The sequence below is a fragment of the Tursiops truncatus genome, chromosome 1 (genome assembly GCF_011762595.2).
Source record: "Tursiops truncatus isolate mTurTru1 chromosome 1, mTurTru1.mat.Y, whole genome shotgun sequence".
Classification (NCBI taxonomy): Eukaryota; Metazoa; Chordata; class Mammalia; order Artiodactyla; family Delphinidae; genus Tursiops; species Tursiops truncatus.
The window spans coordinates 133,754,270-133,775,166 of record NC_047034.1 but is presented as its reverse complement, the minus strand read 5'-3'; the positions used below and the strand labels follow the sequence as shown (position 1 = coordinate 133,775,166).

Here is a 20,897-nt window from a genome sequence, read left to right as displayed (position 1 = left end):
TCTGAATTTGCTCAGTTCCCATAACTTAAAAAAAAAAAAAATAACAGCCAGTTTGTATTGAATACCTGCTGTGTATCAGGTACTGTTCTAGGTCTTTTTTTTTTTTTTTTTTTTTTTTCGGTACGTGGGCCTCTTACTGTTGTGGCCTCTCCCGTTGCAGAGCACAGGCTCCGGAAGCACAGGCTCAGCGGCCATGGCTCACGGGCCCAGCCGCTCTGCGGCATGTGGGATCTTCCCGGACTGGGGCACAAACCCGTGTCCCCTGCATCAGCAGGCGGACTCTCAACCACTGCGCCACCAGGGAAGCCCCTCTAGGTCTTTTGTTTAAGATATATGTGTGTGTATATATATATTGAAGTATAGTTGATTTACAATGTTGTGTTAGTTGCAGGTATACAGCACAGTGATTCACATATATATATACTTTTTCAGATTCTTTTCCCTTATAGGTTATTACGAAATATTGAGTATAGTTCCCTGCGCTATATGGTAGGTTCTTGTTTGTTATCTATTTTATATATAGTAGTGTGTATATATTAATCCCAGCCTCCTAATTTATCCCTCCCCCTTTCCCCTTTGGTAACCATAAGTTTGTCTTCCATGTCTGTGCATCTATTTCTGTTTTGTAAATAAGTTCATTTGGATCTTTTTTTTTTTAAATGCCACATATAAGTGATATCATAGGATATTTGTCTTGTCTGGCTTATTTTACTTAGTATGACAGTCTCTGTGTCCATCCATGTTGCTATAAATGGCATTGTTTCATTCTTTTTTATGGCTGAGTATAGTATGTATGTGTGTGTGTGTGTTTGTGTGTGTGTATACCACATCTTTTTTATCCATTCCTCTGTCTTTTTTTTTTCGGATCTCATGTGCTTACCTCTAGACATGAGTTCTGTATGCCTGAAAGATAACGGCCAGTATGACTAATTTTCCAATTGAGCAACTATGTAGCATTTCCTTTACTTAACAGTTTTCTCTGAGACCTCGAATCACTTTTAGAATTTAGTTTTGTTTGCTCTTTAATATGGTAAAGTGGAACAATCTTGGGATGGAGTTCCTCATTTACAAATAGTATGATGGTAGAGTCTTTGCCAAAAATGTTTTGGAACTGTAAAAGTGCTAAAAAATAGAGATCTCATTTTCCAGGTGATATGACAGACTCCCAGAAGGGTCTCACCCTGAAGATGAAACTAGTAAGTGAAGTATGAGTTAGGTTTTAAGGGGACATCCCCACATCATACATTGTTTAGGGGTCCTTTCTCTGACCCGAGAAGGCCTCCCTTGAGATGGACAGGACATCTCAGTCTTGGTGGCCTCTTAAATTAGTTTGCTATCCAGGATGGCTGTCACTGTAGGTGAACTCTTGTGAACCTAGTTATTGGGCCTTTTGAATATGCTGTACCTGTGCGACTCTGGGTAGCCTCTAAGTTTCATTCACTCTGATTAAAGGTATCAGTATTCAGTCTTGGAACCCATGATACTGTAAGGGCTGTGAGGCCTTGGCAGGTGGCGTGGTTTGAAGCTTGGAAGATGTGTGTGGTCCAGCCAGGTAACCTTGGGCCCCTGGCACTTGGTCTGTCTGCAAGATTTGGTGATTGAGCTAGTGATCCATTTAGCCCCTCCCTGGACTAAAACTCTGAGTCTGAGAGGTAATGGTGTTGACCAACGTCTTGCTTTGGCTTCTTTCTTACACCTCATTTTTTGGAAAAAGTATTGTAAAAGTCTAACATTAAATTCAACCTTTGGGGATGTAATTCAGTGTCAAAATGCTATACTCTTTCCTTCTTTTTTTCACCTCTTCCAGTTGGTTTAATATCTTTTAGTATACCTTCCTTTTTTCTTGTTTTCTTCCTTCCTCTCTCTAAATTATCGTCAAGGGCCTTTGAAGAGAATTCTTAAATGTTATTGAGAAATTGCAGTCAGGGAGTCCTTTGTTCCCAAGTCATTTAGAAGATTACCTTTCCTTTTGTTAAATACGAAAAATTGTCAACCTGTATTGTGAGAAGGTGTCAAAAACTGCATTCACCAATAAAAAGCGTCAGCTCTCATTATTGCCCAGATATTATTCTTTTCAAAAGCTGAGTGCTCTCCGCAGGCTTTCTAAACAATCTTCGGCTCATTCATCTTCCTGATTTCCTTACATTTTGAACCTCTCTGGGTCTGTATAGAGTGGCAGCCTGTCTTTTAAAAATTAATGGGTTCCAAATGCCATTCAAGCCTATTTCTGCCCTCAACCTCCTGCTCCCTTCTCCAGCTCTGCCTGTTAGGAGTCTTATATTCTGTATAAATATTGAGCTGGAGATAGTTTCTGAAGAGGTGTTTGGACTTTTAATTAGCACTGACAGCCTGTCTGCTTGGGCTTTTGCTCTGCGGTCTCCATGGAAAAGTCAGGCAGGTCAGTATGGAGGGGGCGGGGAGGCCCGCAGTGGATATGTTCCTGGCGGCTGGCCCTAGAGACACTGAACTCTGAGCCAACCATGAAGTCATTTTGAATTTAAGGAGTCTTGCTAATCCAAGGCAATGTGTCTTAATTTGACAAAGTAAAGACTGCCCGATAAGCAACCCTAACTACAAGTTCTGTGAAACTGGGGGTGTTTGTAAGTTTAGATTGTGCTAGAGAAATGTGGTGATGTGGAAGAATGGGTTCATTTTCTTCTCTTTACTCCCTTTCCCAGCCCCTCCCCCCTCCCCCCTCCCCTTCTCCTCTTCCTGTCTCCCTCCCTCCCTCTCCCTCTCTCTCCCTCTCTGTCTGTCTGTCTGTCTGTCTGTCTCTCTCTCTTACTTACTTTGGCCCAATTCGGCCCTGCAGTCTGGCCTCTGCAGTGGCTTGATGTGAAATTTGAGAAACATATGTAGTTTTCTATTTCAGGAAAATGATCTCAGGAATTGAATGTGTTTTTTTGGTTGGCTGTTAAGCTCTGATCTTGCCCAGTGTGGTTTTTTGATGATGAGAAAGAGGCTTCAGAATGCTTTTTGTCAGAATTTCGTGTCATAAACCTTACAGCTTGGTTGCTTTCGCTGGGCCCCCACCCCCTCCCCAGCCCACGACACAATGTCATCTATTCTGTCAGAAGTGGGAAGAAGTGCGCGTTGTTCGCATTACAATCAGTTCATTGCTGCGGGCACGCACATACACGAAAATGGCCACCGTGTCTGTCCTTCACAGAAACTATTTTAAATGTAGTTCAGTGGAGGACCAGGGGTCTGCATACTGTTGCCCATAAAGGAAAAGGGATCTGTGGGGGAGAAGTTGGCCTTTGTTTTGCCTTGGAAGGGCCAGTATTCTTCTTTGTTCTTGAGGTGAGAGCCAACAGTGGGCCCAGTGCCCTGCACACTAAACTTCACTGATCTAGCCATGCGATGGATGTGCAGACCAGCAGCGTCACTGGGGCCTGATGAGAGTGGAGCTGAGCGAGGGGCTCAGGCGAGCGAGGCTGGCACAGGCACGGGCTGAGAGTTGGGTCTGACCTGCCCCATGTCCAAGGGTTTCCAGTGGAATGAGGCACGGCCCCAGCCCGAGAAAGGCTCCCTGACCTGTGGTTCTCCACTAGACGTGAGCTTCTTGAAGATGGTAGCATGTCCGTGTTCATCTTTGTATCCAGGGAGTACTTGCTGAATTACTAAGAGAATCATGTGCTCAAGCGGAGGTCTCTACAGAATATGCTGGGAGTACAGAGAAGGGACTGACCTCCCCACCTCAGAAATTGGGGTGGGGTAAGGGACACAAAGGAGGAGAAAGTCCAGGAAAGGCTTACCCGGAGGAAGGGAGCTGACATTCCTGGGCAATATGCAAGTTATCCTATTTGATTCTTACAGTGTATCATTTTTATAGATGAGGAAGCCAAGACTCAGGGAGGTCAATGAACATGTTCAAGATCACACAGCTCCTGAGGAACAGAGGCTGGATCTGAACCTAGGTTTGCATGGCTCCAAAGCAGTGCCCCTTGCAATGGCCCATCCTTCTATCAGGGGAGCAAGGATGGGAACCCTAGTGCCTTTCACACTGCACTTGTCTCCTCCTCTTGTTTGGTCTGTAGTGAACTGATCACCTCCTTCTGGCCCTAACATCTGACCTTTGTCTAAAGGGTTTGGGAAAGTTTAAGAGACTTTGAGGCAGTGGTGGAGGTGGGCTTCCCAGGAAGTGAACGCACTGAAGCTTAAGCTTCAGGGACCCTTGCTCGCATGGCCCTGTGAGTGCAGGTAGTTGTTGGGAGGCATAGAATGTTCCGGGTGGAGACGGGTTGCAGTCAGGAAGCATTTCTACGTAGGCATTTCTGATCTCAGGAAAAGGGAACCTAAATCCCCAAGGCTCCAGGTATTTGTTTTAATTTTTTTCTTATTGTAAACATTCATTACTGTACGTGATATTGTATTCATAATTTTGTATTCCTTTCTTTACGAGTTCCCCCATATAAAAGCTTCAGGCCCTTCAAGATGTGGATTTTCCCTGGAAGTGGTGTGAGAGCACCCTTCACGGAAGAAGGAATGTAAACTCAAGGTAGCCACTGAGTTTGGGCTCTGGGGTAACACGCCAGCCCTGGGACTCATTGTGTGACCTGGAGCAAGCTTCTTACCTTTTCTGCACTTCATTTTCCTATTTGTACCCTGTGGGCTTGCTGTAGAGATGGTAAGCATTCACGTGTATAAAGCTTGTAGGACAGCGTGCTTAGGATTCAACAGATGTCAGCTTCCCCTGGTGCTGTGATTGTTATTTGTTACTGGTATATGAGACCCACGTAGATGGAGCTGAATACCCATGTCTGCCATTAAAACATTGACCTTCTGAGGGGGATAGTGCAAGGACAACTTCAGACTTACATTAAAAAGCCCACAGACTATCCCTTTATGCATTGATTTCCTTATCATCTTTGACCATCATCCAAATGGCTTCAAATAAATTTCATTATGTGGAAAACTGGTGATATGTTCACAGAGCTGAGACAGGAGCTGTCTTCATCTCCAGCCACTCTTCATCACACACCAAGATTCCAGCCCTGTCAGACGTCTTGCCCAGTCCCTGGGCCTTTCCTGTCTTCTTTGCACATACTGTTCCTCTCTCTAGAACATCATCTGCCTGCTTTTCTCCTTGCTGAGCTGTTGCTCATCCTTCAGAATCCATCTTCAATGTCCTGTTGTTTGTGAAGCCCTACAGACTCCCCGGGGCAGTTAGACACTCCCTCTTCATTGGTCCTCTAATTTTCTAGCACTTCTCTCGTTGTACTGTAATTATTTCTCGGCACATGTTTTTCTTGTACTAGCTTCGGAACCCTTTGGATGAAGAAACCACAGTTTATTCACCTTTGTAGTGTGTATGATGCATATTAGGTGCAGAGAAATTTGGGAGGGATTGGAAAAAGTGTTTCTTTTCGTGTCATTACAGTATGTCCTTTTTACAGATGAGGAAACTGCGGCTCAGAGAGATCAAGGAACACATTCAAGATCACACAGCCACTAATTAGCAGAGAGGCTGGATCTGAACCTAGGTTTGCATGGCTCCAAAGTGGTGCCCCTTTCTGTGGCCCATCTTTCTAGCAGGGGAGAAAGGATGAAGACCCTAGTTCCTCTCACACTGCACTTGTTTCCACCTCTTGTTCGATCTGTAATGAATTGATCACCTCCCTCTGGCCCTAAGATCTGGCCTTCGTTGAAATTATTTGGAGAGTATAGGACGCATGTTAGACGCAGAGAAGTTTGGGGAGATTGACTGGAAAGAATTTTTCTTTTCATATCATTATATTTTAAAAGCCACAATCATTTGTTCCAGAAGAACTGTATGGTATGATTACACAGAATCATGTTTTCCCATTGGTTTTTACTCCAGTTTAAGAAAGGTTCTTAATGTCTGATTGATCTTCAATTTGAAATGACTTTGTAGTGTTTTCCTTGTTTCCCTGCTTCCAGCCTTCTGATTTAAGCAGATGATGCTCTGTAAATAATTACTTGTGTCTTCCTTGCTCTAAACTGTAACTTGGTGAGTATAGGACCTTGCATGTTTGGTCTGCAGCTCTATCCCCAAGACCTAACCCTGGGATTGACACAGGGTAATAGTTCTAGAAGAACTATTATTACCTCTTCTAGTAGAAAAAAGTATAATAATAATTTTAGTGGTATTTTATACTAATAACAGTATTTAACACATGCTGGCACTGTTGTGTGCACTTCAGACATACGAGCTCCTTCAGTCCTCCCAACAGCTTTGTTTTATATGTACTATCATTACCATGCATATTTTACAGAGAAAAAAACTGAGGCTCAAAGAGGCCAAGGACCTTGTCCAAGACCACACAGCTGATGAGCAGCAGAGCTGGGATTTGAACCCAGGCAGTCTGGCCCCAGAATGCAGGCTTTTTACCACAATGGTGTACTGCCTGTGATTAGCACTAATTAGCTCAGCACTTATTTGTTAACAGATTATTAAGGGAATCCCACAGAGACCTATTTTTCTAAAGTGAAGAGTTCATTTGTTAGGTGTTTATTTACCGTAAACCAGTGGTTCTCAAAGCATGATCCCCAGACCAGCAGCATGAACGTTACCTGGAAATATATTAGAAGTGCAGATTCTCTGGCTTCACCCCATCTATTGAATTAGAAACTCAGGGAGTGGGACCCATTAATCTGTGTTTTAACAAATCCTAGAGGAGCTTCTGATGAGAACCACGGCCCAAGACTAAATCATTTTCTCTGGAATTTTACTTCCTCCTTTTGGTTTTTCTTCTTCTTTTTCTTCTTCTTTTTTTCTTTCCCTTTCTCTTTCCCTTCCTTTCCTTTCCAGGGTAGAAAATAAGAAAATTTTAATTTTTCCCAGGTTTATTGAGATATAATTGACATATGATATTGTGTAAGTTTAAGGTATGCATTGTGTTGATTTGATACACTTATATATTCAAAATGATCACCATGGTAGCATTCAAGATCTGTTCTCTTAACAACTTTCAAGTATATAATAAAGTGTTATTAGCTATAATCACCATACTGTACATTGGACACCCAGAACTTATTCATCTTATAACTGGAAGTTTATATCTAGACACCCAGAACTTATTCATCTTATAACTGGAAGTTTATATCTTTTTACCAATGTCTCCCCATTTCCCCCACCCCCAGCCCCTGGCAACCACCATTCTCCTCTCTGTTTCTATGAATTCCACTTTTCCAGATCCCACATGTAAGTGATATCATATAATATTTGTCTTTCTCTGTCTGAGTTATTTCATTTGGCACAATTCCCTCAAATTCTGTCTGTGTTGTTGTAAGTGACAGGATTTCCTTCTTTTTCATGGCTGAATAATATTCCACTGTATACCTATACCATATCTTCATCCTTCCATCCATTGACACTTAGATCATTTCCATTTCCAATTTACATTTCCCACCAACTGTTTAAGCCGTACTGGTTGTATCTGTGATGAGGGAAGCAGTAAGAGCTAGAGCTAGTCACTAGCATCCTTGCCAGAGGGTGTCCTAAGAAATGGATTGTAGGTTTTGCAAAGCAGCAATGACTCCAAAGTACTCCAGAGAGTGACTTGTATTCCTAGGAATGGAATTCTGGGAGGTCCAATTCCAGAGAAAACCAGGCACCAGGTGAGACATTTTATGTTTTAAATCTCCTTGTTTTCAAAAAGGTATCTAAAAGTGATTTAACAGTGTCAAGATTTAGTCTTAAGGTTTTTTGTGTGTTAAAGGGGCCATTGGTGCAAGTCAAGACCTAAGGACTGTAAAAATATTGATGCAACTGTCAGAGGTACATGGTATTTGACCTCCTATTAATAAAGACAAATTACCGCATTTCTGTGATATTTGAGTCTGCAAGAACGTCCCTTAATTCTGCCGGTATTCCATTCCACAGCTACTGGGGCTGAGGGGACAAGGGACACAGGCTTGTGTTTCTGATTTATGAGGTGGAATAGTAGTCTGATTTACTAAACTGAAAGTCAGAGAAGGTTCAGATAACAACAGAGTGAAACTTCATGAATGATAACAGCCACAGCAACAACTCAAGTATTTGCTGGTATAGCAGCAAGTTTTGGCCTGAAGTCATCTGTAGAATAAAATACAAGCTGGAGGGAGTGATTAGTAGGGGAGCACAAATAAATAGAGGGCAAGGCAAGTACTGAGCTGATTAAACTGGAAGCAGGAGGACTTTGAGGGAGGTTTTCTCGTGGAGCTTTCCAGGATGTAGGGAGTGGGGTGTTCATCGTGGCTGTTTGCTAACACCATCCCACTTCAGGGATTGTTCCTTTTCACCCAGATTTTAATGGCGGGTCATGCCAGCATAGCAGAGTAGGGTAGTACACCCTGAGTTACTTAAAAGACGTCTCAGCATACGCAGGGCAGCGTTTTTATTTTTCACCCTCGTCTTTGCTTCGTTTAAAGAGAGCACTTGAGATTCGGTTCATCTAAGCCTCCAACTTCAAAGGGAGCTCATTCTAGTTTGACAGCAGTCACATCCATTTTTTGCCAATTCTTTGACCTTTAGAACAACATGCACTCAGGTCTGACCCGTCAACTGTCTATAAAAATCCATCCCCATCAAGGACTTAATATTTTCAAGAGCACATCTAAAGGATGGGAACCCTTCTAATTTTGTTCCTGCAGGACTTGTTTTGGGAGAAACCAGCTGCTGCTTCTAGTCTTAATGAGATGGGACTTTAGAGGGGGCCTCGACTTACATTATGGTCCTGTACCCTTTTATTACAAGCTACGCATGATGTTTTTAGCCATTCACGTCAGCATTTTTCTCCAGCTGCAGTCAATTTTATCTCATTCTTGTTGATCATGATCATTTGACTGTGAAAGTATAAAAAGAAATTAAAAAAACACAAGTGTTTCCAAAGGCCATTTGCCATGGGAAAATAGAATATGGTGACCTTTCCACTTATGTCCATTTGGGGGCTTTTGGCCACGAGGGTCAGTTCACATGTGGCTTCTGGGACCATTCTTTGGTGTGTTTCAGGCAGTCCAGATGTCTTGAAATTCTGCAGAATGAGAAAGAAAAGCCAGAGAGGAGTCTGATTCGATTCAACTAGAACCTGATTGGCTAATTAAGATAATAAAATTCCTGATGCATCTTATTCATGTCTCTGCAAAATAGTAAAAATAATATTACTTTATGTTTAAATAGTTCCTGTCCTCTTAAAGAACTCAAGCAGGGTCCCTTTCGGTATTGCCCTCTGTTCCCAAAATATATCTGAGATGTTGTACGTTGTTTCAGAATGCAGGCACCTCATCATGAAGGATAAATGACTGTGGTGTTGGGAATAATATATTATTGGAATTACCTAAAATCGGGGCTGAGGAAGCCTGTCAAGCTTCTAATAGCTATGAGGCATTTTTGTATCTCAGTTTCTTTATCTATGTTGTAGGGATAATATAGTATCTTCCTCATAGGCTTATTAAGACCGTTGATTGTGTTGATACGTGTAAAGCTTTTACATAGTAATACTGGCACATGGTAAGTTCTCAGTAAGTGCTGTTGTTCGTGTTGATTTTAGAATCAGTCAAATATGAATTTAAATGCCCCCTCTGTCACTTACTGGTCATACAGTCTTGGGCAATACTGATAACGATCAACATGGATGCCATTTACTGAATATAACTTATAATGCCAAGCATTATATTAGGTACTTTATGTACATTCTTTTTCTCTCAAAACTTACTTTAACTTTCCAAGGTATGTATGATTATACCCACTTCATAGATGAGTAACTTAAGGTTTAGAGATACTAAGAAGCTTGCCCAAAGTAACAGAGCTAGATTAGTAGCAAAGCTGACTCTCTAAAGTTCTTGTTCTTAGTTAGCTACTTAGTTAGGTTCCCCAAGCCATAGTTTTATCATTTCTAATAGGAATAACAATAACTCTTTGTCAGGACTACATACTGAACGTTAAGTATTTGGTACCTACTGGGTACTCTTGACATCATGCACTGTGATATTATTATCACCTCCTATTACAGCTTTCCATGCAATAGAATTTTCCTTTTTTCTGTTCCTCATGTCATGTATATATCTGTAGGGATTGAAAGAAAGTTCTTAAGTCTGTGTTCTTGCATTTCTGAGAACTTCAGAATCACATGTATGATTTGGTGCTATATTTGGTGTCTGGGTATTTGTGTGTACATGTACTTTCTATCCAGTCTAGAAGTAGATGGATGGGTACTAAATCTGGGTGCTATGTAAAGCAACTCACAAATGTTCAAAATCATGGACTTGAACATGAAAATGTCTTGGCTCGACATTTTGCTTTTCTGTTTATTCTGAAAGTTGTTTAAAAAAAAAACTGGCTCAGCGGAAGCCAAGCATTTGGGAACCGAATCAGTTTGGATCGGTAGGGTGGAGTCAGCATTATACATACATATTTGGCACTCAGAAGCAACAACAATCCTTATACTGGTATGTAAAGATATAATATATTCCATGATGTTTTAGCTTGTGTTGCCTGCCTTAGTAAGTGAAAACACTTTGTAAAATTGGGCTGCAGACTACTGCCCCATTTCTCCCTCTCCTTCTGGTGTCAGATCCTCCATATGAAGGATCCTTGCCCATTTTCTTCATTTATTCAATTACCCATTCACTCCTTAACCCCCAACAGTATAGTTTCACCCTTACTACCCACCTTTGGATCTAAATCGCTTACCTATATTTAGAAGTGATATTAAGATATTAACATTAAATCCCAAACTGCCTCGTATTACTGATATGGATAGAGAGGATGGAGACCTCACTGTGGTCATTGTCACTGATCACACAAAGGTTAAGTGATGCCAAAACTGGGGTTGAAATGAGCGATGCAAAGACTGAGGCCAAAGACGAAAACTCGCAGTGCTTTGGGGTAAGTACTGTCGCCATGCTGAACTTCGGTGTATTCCTGATTGATCCCCACTTTAGAGATGTGGAAAATGTCGCGGGACTGAGATTTTAATAACCTTCCCAAGGTCACTTGGCTTCTAAGTACTTGCCAGGATTTAAACGATAAAACTCAGACTCATGACCACTACAGTCCTGCAAGCCGCTCAGTAAGTATTTGTCAATTAAAAAAGAATCAGTTCCCTCAGTTCTCAAAATGAAGATAAATGATCATGTCATACATTATGTTTCACTGTGAAAAATGTTGTAACTGCAGAGTGTACAGTACAATGAGAAACATGTGAGGCACAATGAATTATGGTGGGCTTGGGGGCAGAATGAGGGAAGGAATGGGGAGACGAGCGTCTCAGGGAGGAAGCACCAAGACCGGGTTCCAGGCCTTTCCTTTGAGCTACCAGGGCAGCCTGCATTTCCCCCCCGCCCTGGGGCATACTATTCAGTGTTCTCGTGTGTTTACTCATCTTTACCTCCCACTGGCCTGTAAGCTCTCTAAAGGCAGGGCCTAAATCTTGTATCTTCATCACTCAATACAGGAGCTGGTACCTAACAGCTGTTTAATAAATACAGAATGACGAGTGAATGAGCTGCAGGGGTGAATACAGTGCACAGGTGGAGACAGGACATTACAGCCAAAGACTCGAACATGGATGAAGGTGTGAAAAGTCATTGCATGTCCAGAGAAAAGTGGGTGGTGTGGAGTGGACAGGGCATGGAAACGTAGACTGGGGTCTTGTGAAGGGTTGGGTTTGTCATCTGTACCTGTGTGTGCCATGATTAAGGGTGATATCCTTAGATTTCTTGAGTGCATGCCTTTCTTCAGTACCTCTTCATCTTTTCAAGGACAAAGACAAAGGACCAAAAGTTGGGGTATATCGTGGGAGTGACAAAGATCTATTTTCATATCCCACTTCTGCTACTCATCATCTGTGTGACAGTGGGCATGTCACCTAGCTTTGTTGTCCTGCTTATTATAGAGTAGGCATTCAGTGAAGATTGGTTGAGTGGACTAATTAGTGTAATTATATCTTTTTGAAAGAAAGCTTTGAGGAATTTGAGACAGAGCTACATAGGAGACCTAGTGCTGTGCCTGGTGTTTGTTCACCTAGTGGAAGACATGGCTTAGGAATTTCTAGGCATGAGGGACCCTGGGCGTTTAGACACAGTAGCAGCGGTGTGGTTCACAGTGGCTGGTCTGCCTGGAACAGAACCAAGCTAGTGGCAGGGTAGGCTAGGGGCAGTCAAATCCCCAGGGGGAGGAACAATTGGGCGAAAGGAAACAAGGTTTGTCGGGGCTCATCAGGTCAAGGAAAAGGCTCCAGTCTCAGTGGAACCCTGGATGGCAAATCAGGTAACAGCTGAGATGCTCAGTGGTTTAGACCTCGGCTGGTAGAGAAGCCAGGGTTCAGGGAAGCCTGGGAGTGGGGCCCTGGGCTCCTGAGGCCTTGGACTCCAGGCTAGGACATAAGTAGCACAGTCAAGTCCAGACGGCCTTGTGTGGCTGAGCCTAAGCCTACTGTTTGCCCCCTGCTGTGGTCTGGAAAGGGCTCATCTTAAAGGTTGTAGGGTCACGGAAGAAAGGAACTCATGCATTTTGATTGTCAAAAAGTAAAACAAGGTACACTTTATCAGTGAGCTGGATGCTTCTGGAAGAGTTTTATAAGTGTTCTTTGGATTTATAAAGTAACATATGATTTTTCTTTCCTTTCTCTCTATAAATCATACCAGAGAGTAACATTTTTTTTTCTCTATACTAACTTTGACAAAGACTGGACCATGCTGTGTGTATGGCCAGTGTATAGATTTAGAGAACGCTCGGTTTCTTTACTCCTCGCACATTTATCAAAGCCCTGTTGTGTGCCCTGCCTTTAAGGGACGCTGAGATGAAACCAAGGCTCCCCCAGTCACATTGCAGTGCAATTAGCACCATAATGGAGGTCCTGTAGATTCGATTCTGCAGCCGCAAAAAGGGGAGTGATCAGCTCTGTCCAGGGAACCAGCACAGGCCTCACAGGTTAGGAAAGGGATGAACAAGAATTTACCAGGTGGATGACGAGCGCCACCTGGCAAACAGGCAGCAGGTGAAAAGCCGTAGGTGTGAAAGACCACGATGCGTCTGCAAAGGTGGAGCTTGTTGGCATAAGCAGAACATAGGGCACATGTCAGGAGCATTTGGAGAGAAGAACAGGATGTCCCCATGTGCTTTACTCAGGCTTTGGGCTTTTGGGCGCAGACTGGAGTCAGACTGCATGGCTCTAAACCCTGGCCCCGTCACTCCGTGCCCCTGTGATCCTGGGCAAGCACCTCGATTTTCTGTCCCTCCTTTTCCTCATCTGATGTAACCATAGGACATACCTCACAGGGTGGTTGTGAGAATCTGAATAATAACATAAAGCACTTCGAACAGTGTCTGGCATATCGATTATGATGGTGATTATATGAGCTATAGAATCATATAATTAACAATGATCATTGTTCTTAAATTGTAACCTATAGTCCGGGTGGAACAACCTGATGAGAGTGATGCTTAAAAAAGGTGGAGTGGAGTGTGGATTGGAGCAGAGGACTGGGGCTGGCAGTGGACAAGTATTGCAAAATTCCCAGGGATGTTGGAGGGCTGACCTAATGTAGTGGAAGAGGAGATAGGTCTGGAAGATGCTGGAAAGGTAGGCTTGCTTGAGTCTGGTGAGCGATGGGATGAGGAGGGTGAGAACCCTTTTCTCTCAGCATTCAGGAGTTGTGGTAGAAAGATGCTGTTGTTCAGGGCTAGCATGTCCATATTTCAAGGTACCACCATGGTTTTTATGAAAGTTCTGCTTCCTGCATTGCCACTGAGCTCACATCCATACTGTGCATGCCGGGCAGAGTTCTCTTCATGATGTTTTCAGCCGACTTAAATGTAACCCATGATGATGACCATATTTACATAATGTGTGGCTGGTGAAATCATGGAAGATTGGAATTTCCCATTTTAATTCCATTTTAAAGATGCTTGTTAAGCAGAAGGATATAATTCATTTTTCAAACTGCTGAAATGTTATTTTGGCCTCTTGAATCAAAGGCATTCCGCAAGTGTTTTCTTTATTACATGCCTTAAACTTTAATTAGAATTTAATTATAAGATCCTGATGGCATGAGTAAGAGGAGCAGATGGGACAGTAAAAGCAGCTTCGTGAAGGAGGATTGAAGATTGAAAGTTGCTCGCTAATGGCGTAAGGAATGAACAGAGAGCTAAATTACTATGCTTTTCTGCTATTCTGATGCTTTTTCAATTCTGCAACTTAGTTTTATTCCTGGTTTGAAGCTGAAGAATCTCATAAAATAGATTTTTTTATTTCATTTTTTCAGTCACTGGAGTAGGTTTGTGCATCTAAAGTAAACTCAATGGACACTTTTTATTTGAATCTCCATTCTAAACTCAAAAGGATCCTTTACTGTTGGTAAATATTTTTGAACATGAAGATAGAAAGCAGTACCAGGATACAGGCTTTTTCTCCCTCTCTTGCTTTATGGGTTAAAAAAAAAACAAAAAAGATGGATAGATGTTCCAGTAGGTATTGTATGCAATTGTGCTTCTAGAACTTGGCTGGACTGAAGTCATTTTTATAACATGCACCCTGTGGGATGTGTCAGCTCTGGGACAGGGAAGGAACACTGTGTGTGGGGTCAGGGTCAGAGCCTTCATAATTTGCTCTTGGACAAATCACTTCATCCCTCTGATTCTCTTCCCTAACCTGTAAAAATTATTAAATAATTCCCACTTTAGTGTTGTTGTGAGGATTTCATCTAAACACAATAATTCTGTAGTGCTTACTGAGGGCCTACTAGGTCAGTGCCTGTCCTCAAGAAGCTAGCTCAAAGACTAGAGGGGAAATGGACCAATAAATAAATCAAGATGATGTAATATGTCATAGGAGAGGTATACATACAGTGCCAGAAGGATGCAAATCACTAACACGGACAATTAGAGCCAGGTGATAATGTATATATAAGAATGCTATTAATATAAAATGCTTTACAAATATAAGCCATTTATCAGTATAAGGTGATGACGTTAGGGGTCCAAACCTTCTGATTATTCTCAAAGCAGATAGAACATTATTTACAAACAGGTAAAACACAAAACTGGTAAAAGACGTGGCAAAATGGTGCTTTATTTCTTCTGGCACCTTGTACAGCAGTTTGTACATAGCTCACACAGCTTGGGCTCAAATCATATTTGCTGAATTGATCTGAAAGAGGCTCATGTCTTCTCATGAGTAAACTTAAAATGAGCATAAGAGAGATTTTGCTAGAGGTGGATGGTGACGGTGTGAGTCCATGAAGCCAGGGTGGGTTTTTCCATGGGAATGTTGGCTGTCTACTCAGAAGGTAGCTCATGTGCCCCTCCTGCCCTCAGCCTGTCCCACTATTGGCCTTTGCAGCCATCCCCCTCACTCCTTGGGTCGTTGGCTGGAGGCGTGGTAGAGATTTGGAGTGGGGGCACCTTGGGACTTCCCCCCACATCACAGTGAGGATGACCCATTCTGCTCCCGGGGGTATATCTAGCATGACCTGGTCGGCTAAATGATTCCACTTCTTAAATGCTTTTGCTCCTAGTTTTTCTTTCTCTTTGAAATCTTAAATTTTGAATCTCTCTCCTCCCCCCACTAATTACAAGCTTAATGCAGGCCAGGCAACAGTTGAAAATAAAGAGGAGGGAAAATTACATAATGAAACAAAAAGCATTTCATCTCCTACCATCTAGGGACAACTTTTTTCTTTAAATATTTTGATGTCTGCTCTGTTCTAATTGTTTGCAAATTCTGTATTTTCAAACTCACCTACTCACTGAAATTTATTTGTAACTCCCAAATTAATTCGGAGTGGTGCTTTTGTGGTCATTCTCAGACATGCGCGGAGCAGCAAAAAAATTTCTGAGTTGCTCTGACGTGCTCATTCCCAGCGGGGTTTGAGCAAGGTGACCCTCTGCCCTCATGTTTCTGTTATCGTGTTATAAATGTGTCGTTTTTGTGGTCCATTAGTGCCCCATTTTCCTCATTTTTGTGCTTCTTGTTGGTGATTTTACTGTTTAAATGAGCCCCAAGCATAGTGCGGAAGGGCTGTCTGTGTTTCTAAGTGCAAGAAGGCTGTGTTGTGCCTTATGGAGAAAATATATTAGATAAGCTTTGTTCAGACATGAGTTAAGTGCTATTGGCTATTGAGTTCACTGTTAATGAATCAACAATATATATTAAATGGCGTGCTTTTAAACAGAAGCACACAAAAACAAGGTTATATATTGGTCAGTTGGTAAACATGGAACCAGAGGCTTGCAGGAACCTAACCCTGTATTTCCCCTAGGAGCGATGAGTCTGTGTTTGTGGAGACTTTGTAGAACCTAATACTGAGAACCGCCTGTGTATCTTTCTGCTCTTCTTGCTGTCTCTTCCATCTCACAATAGCTCAGTCTCTGTGTTGTGTGCAGTATGTATACATTTGCTTAAATTACATGTGCATATGTTTAGCAGTTATGGTGTCACATGACACACTGTTCTGTGACATATCTTTTAACTCATCAATGGTGTTGGCCTTTAGCCTGTTTGCACCCAGATCCATTTGTTGCCCTGTCCTGCTCTGTTCTGCATTCCAGATGGTTGGCCCCTGCCCTCTGGCAATTTGACACCAGTGGGAGATGGGAGGATAGGAGAAAGGGAAGCCAGAGCATTTGTCCTTCACTCTCTGCCTCGCACAGCATCGCTGGCAGTGGCCACATCCTCTGCGTGGCTCTCCCACCCACAGAGTAGGTTCCCATGGCTCCAGCTTCTGCTGAGTGAGCCCGGCTCTTGGGCTCCAGCAGCCATACCTCCTCCCTTTGTCCTTTCAGCCAGCAGGTGGGAGCAGCTTCCTGCTGCTGCTAATCTCTGAGTTTCTTCCCTGTCCCCTGGGTAAAGCATCAGATTCAAACACCAAAACAAGACCAAAAAAAAAAAAAAGAGAGAGAATAATAGCAAGGGTCCAACACCATATGAGAGAGACTGAGAAAGGAGTGGAGAGAGTCATCAGCACCAGAGCCATACGTGCTGTGTGGTGCTGGTCTTTGCGTTGTGCACAGGTTAAGCAGCTGAGATGCCATCGGTGGTTGGAAAGCAGCCAGTGCCTCTGGTCCCGAGTGTATTTGTCTGGAATATGATGCCCCTTAACCTGACTAGCTCATCCACTGAGGGGGAAAAAAAATCCATTCTGATAATTATACTGACAGGGTTCTACCAGGGCTTCATTCCCTAGAATATATATTTTTTTCTGGCCTCCTTATTCCCTTCTTTACTTTAGGACCCTATCCCAAGAGTATGAGGTCCCTTGTGGGCCTTACATTCCATTTTGAGCCTCTCGTGTTGGCACAGTCCTTATTAAAAATGTATTTTCTCTGAGCCTTGGCCACACCCGTTGAAGTGTGGATTCACAGAAGGGCCCTCAGAGCTGAAAGACATTTTTGAAGAACCACTATACCAAGCGGCATTAAATATTTGTCACCTGCCACATGTAAATTGTTCATCTATTTGCTTTACCTCTTGGATCAAAAGGTTTCTTGTCTCGTTTCTGCTAAAGCGGAGATCACAGAAAAGCTGCCTTCTACCTTACTTTCCTATCCCTTTGGTCTTTTCCTGTCCCAGGAATATGGGACTTTTCTCTGTCCTCGTAGCAATACTGGGAAAGATTGCTTCGACCTTTCAGTATTTCATTGGAAGGAAATGTGGAGTGATGATGGAAAAAGCCTCAGATTCTGGGGCAAGCAGAATGGGCTCTGCAAGCCCATGGGTTTGGGCCTTTGATATTTACAGTTTAAGTCAGTTGGGCAGGTAAAATGGGACAGCACGTGAACAGCACTTAGCACCATTCCTCGCACCCAGTGGGGCTGCCATAAAAGGAAGCTCTCTCTTCTCATTTTCTTAGCTCCTCTATCTGGGACTTTCCAAATACATTTTTAAGCAGCCTAGAATAAAATATGCTATTAATAATAACCAAAAGCATGCAGTTTAATCTTATTAAATAAACCTGAAATGTTGCTCAGACACCCTTCACTATTTATGGAATGCCGTTGTAAAAAAAATTTTGGTTTTGCTAAAAAAAAAATAATAACTTACTGCAGCTTAAAGGCTGGTTTCAGCCTTTGTTATTCACACCTGGAAACATACAGAAGTTTGGGTAAGTTTGGCATCCGCATGTGCATGCATATATTTGTATATATCAATATTTATTCTTTCTTTCTCTCTCTCTCTCTCTCATTCTTTCTCTCTCTCTCTCACTCTCTCTACATATATATGTATGTATATGCAGGCACACATATAACTCTTTAAGAAACGTTCTTCTAGTGTTTTATTTTCTTAAAGTCTGTACTTCACATCATTTTTTTCCCCCAGAACTGTTTATCCTCACTCCAGACATGACCGTTGGAAAGGTGGCAGAAAAAACAAACGACTTGTGTGTTTTGGGGCAGTCTGCATTCCTTTTAACTCCCTGAAACCGGGCTTATGCTTGGGCTTTCAATCTATTTGTCCTGGGGCCCAACCCCTTTGATTCCTGCTTGAAAATTAACCTGTTGTTCAAGCTCACATGAGAGCTGCCCCAGAGCTCTCTCGGGTTCGAGAACTAGAGATCTATGAAGTGTTTGACTTTATTTGTAACTTTAACCGCGGCAGCCTTAACCGGGCTTTTGTTTTCTTCTTTAACTTTATCCTTGTAACCTTAACCTGATTTTGTCTTCAAATCTCCATCCTCCCCCATCCCACAATTCCTAATCCCTCTTTTATCCTCAGATTTTCCTCCAAAGTCAAGAGTATGACATTTAAATCCATCCTTTAGGAAGTGTCTAAAATCTAACACAGACGTAGAGTTAGGTCTTTTTTTTTTTTTTTTTCTGGGTTGCTTAGGAAGATTAAATAAAGGTTTTAGAATTCAAAAAAACACGGGCAGAAGTTGTGGTGTGGCCTGCGAGTAGGAGTGTGGGTTTTAGAAAGTACCATGATGCTTCACTTGGCCTTGGGGAGACTGTTTTTTCCTCTGTGAGGAGCCAGGAGCCAGGGCTATGGATGGTTTAGGCAGAGAAGGATTGAAGGGATAACTGCTTCCAGACCCTGAGCCTTGAACTCTCAGCGATGGTTCAGGCTCTCGAAAAAGGGAGCAAGAGGCGTTAAGAGGATGGAGGAGTCTCCACGCAACTTCCTTTAGCCCCAGCTCGTGTGCATTCATCTCCCAGCGGGTGCCTGGCCCCACGGAACATACTGCCATACCTCCGTGAACCCTCACAAGCCTGCGAAGGAGACCGTAGTGTTTCTCTTTTACAGTGGAGGAAACTGAAGCTCTTCAAGGTACAGGAAATTTAGGGTCTAACCAGGATTACAATGGGTCTGGATTGCCCAGTTTGTGGATCGTCTTTCTCTTTCCCCCAGTACTTTTTCCTCCTTGGTTTCCACGGCCCCTCTTTGGAACTTACTTTCTTTTAATATTCCTGCCAAAGGGAGGGACTAAGATCTGTGCAGTATCTATGATGCGTCAGGCACTGTTTTATGCGATATACATCCATGCAGGGTACATTCTAATCAGAATCCTATGAGAGGGTGGTGGTCTCCCCATTTGAGACAGGAAATCCCTGAAGCTTTGAGGGTTAGGTCATTTGCCCAAGATCACATGGGACAAGGAGGTGACTCCCTGGAGACTAGGTGTGACTGCATAACCTTTGCCATGCCCACTACAGCAGCTCCCCACATTAGGACAACGTCCCAATATTGGAGTAAAGCCACTCAGATTAGAAGTGGTAGATGTGTGGCCATGAGTGCAGAGGTGTTGTGTGTCATGCTCTTTTGCAATCTCGTTTTATTTCTAGAGATTCAAGGCAGAGGTAGGCTTGCTTTCTCAGTCTCAGTTTCCTTAAAAACAAAGGTAGCAACAATAATGATGAATATTGCTCAGACGTGAGTATCTGTGTGTATGTACCAGGCACAGTTACTTGGTCTTTATTTATCTTTTATTCTTCCAGGTCAACCTTATAACAATTTCAGAGTGTTCTCTCATTTACAGATTTGGAAATACTCAGGGAAATGGAGTCACTTCCCTGTCCCACCTCACACTACTAATTAAGTGGAGGAGTAGGGATTTGAACCTACACCAAAACTATTTCTTACACCAACACTATTCTCCCTCCACTCAGCATATGGGACACACATCCCTGGGAGCACGTGTGGGGACCTCAAGGGATTCATAAGATGACTTATAGTAGTGGAAGGATAGGGGTTAAAGAACACTGATTCACAGAGTTAAGAAGTGACACGACATGCCCCTTTCAGCTGTCATATAAACCACTGGATTACATCAAGGAGAAAGTCTTAAGTGTAAGGATGCCTTTTATAACTTCCTAATACTTCATCCTTTTTTTTTTAACCAAGAGAGAACAGGGCTCAGGCTCTGAGCCTTAGGCAACAGAACCTAAAAGAACGCAATGACATTTGTTATGCTTTCATTGTACTTAAAATTCTTCCCTATTTAAAAAAGTATTATGGCATGTTTATACATGCAGAATTATATAATGCATATGTAAGGTATAAAGAATATTATAATGGACATCCATGTACCTATTACCTACTGAAAAATGACACTATTTTCAGGTACTATTAGAAGCTTCTGTGTATCACTCCCCGTCACATTTTCCTCCTCTCTCTCCCACCAACATCTTTCATAGTCATTGCACGATTGTCAAAATCAGGTAATTAACATTCATACAATACTGTTATCTGATGTATAGAATTTATTCTAGTTTTGCCTGTTGTCCCACTGATGTCTCTTTTTCTGGACCAGAACCTAATCCAGGATCACGATGCATATAGTTGTCAGATCTTCTTTGTCTCCTTTAATTTGGGACAGTTCCTCAGTCTTGTCTTTTATGACCATGACATTTTCGAAGCATCCAGCCAGTTGTTTTGTGTCATGTCCCGCAATTTATGTGATGTTTCCTCAGGATTACATTCAGGTTTTGCGTTTTTGGCAGGAAAACCATAGAA

At 42.5% G+C, this 20,897-nt stretch overlaps 1 protein-coding gene across 15 annotated transcripts in view; it reads left to right on the top strand.

The window, feature by feature from the left end:
• Nucleotides 1-20,897, top strand: part of FGGY (FGGY carbohydrate kinase domain containing) — a 433,125-nt gene that overhangs the window by 77,722 nt on the left and 334,506 nt on the right. The window lies entirely within an intron of this gene.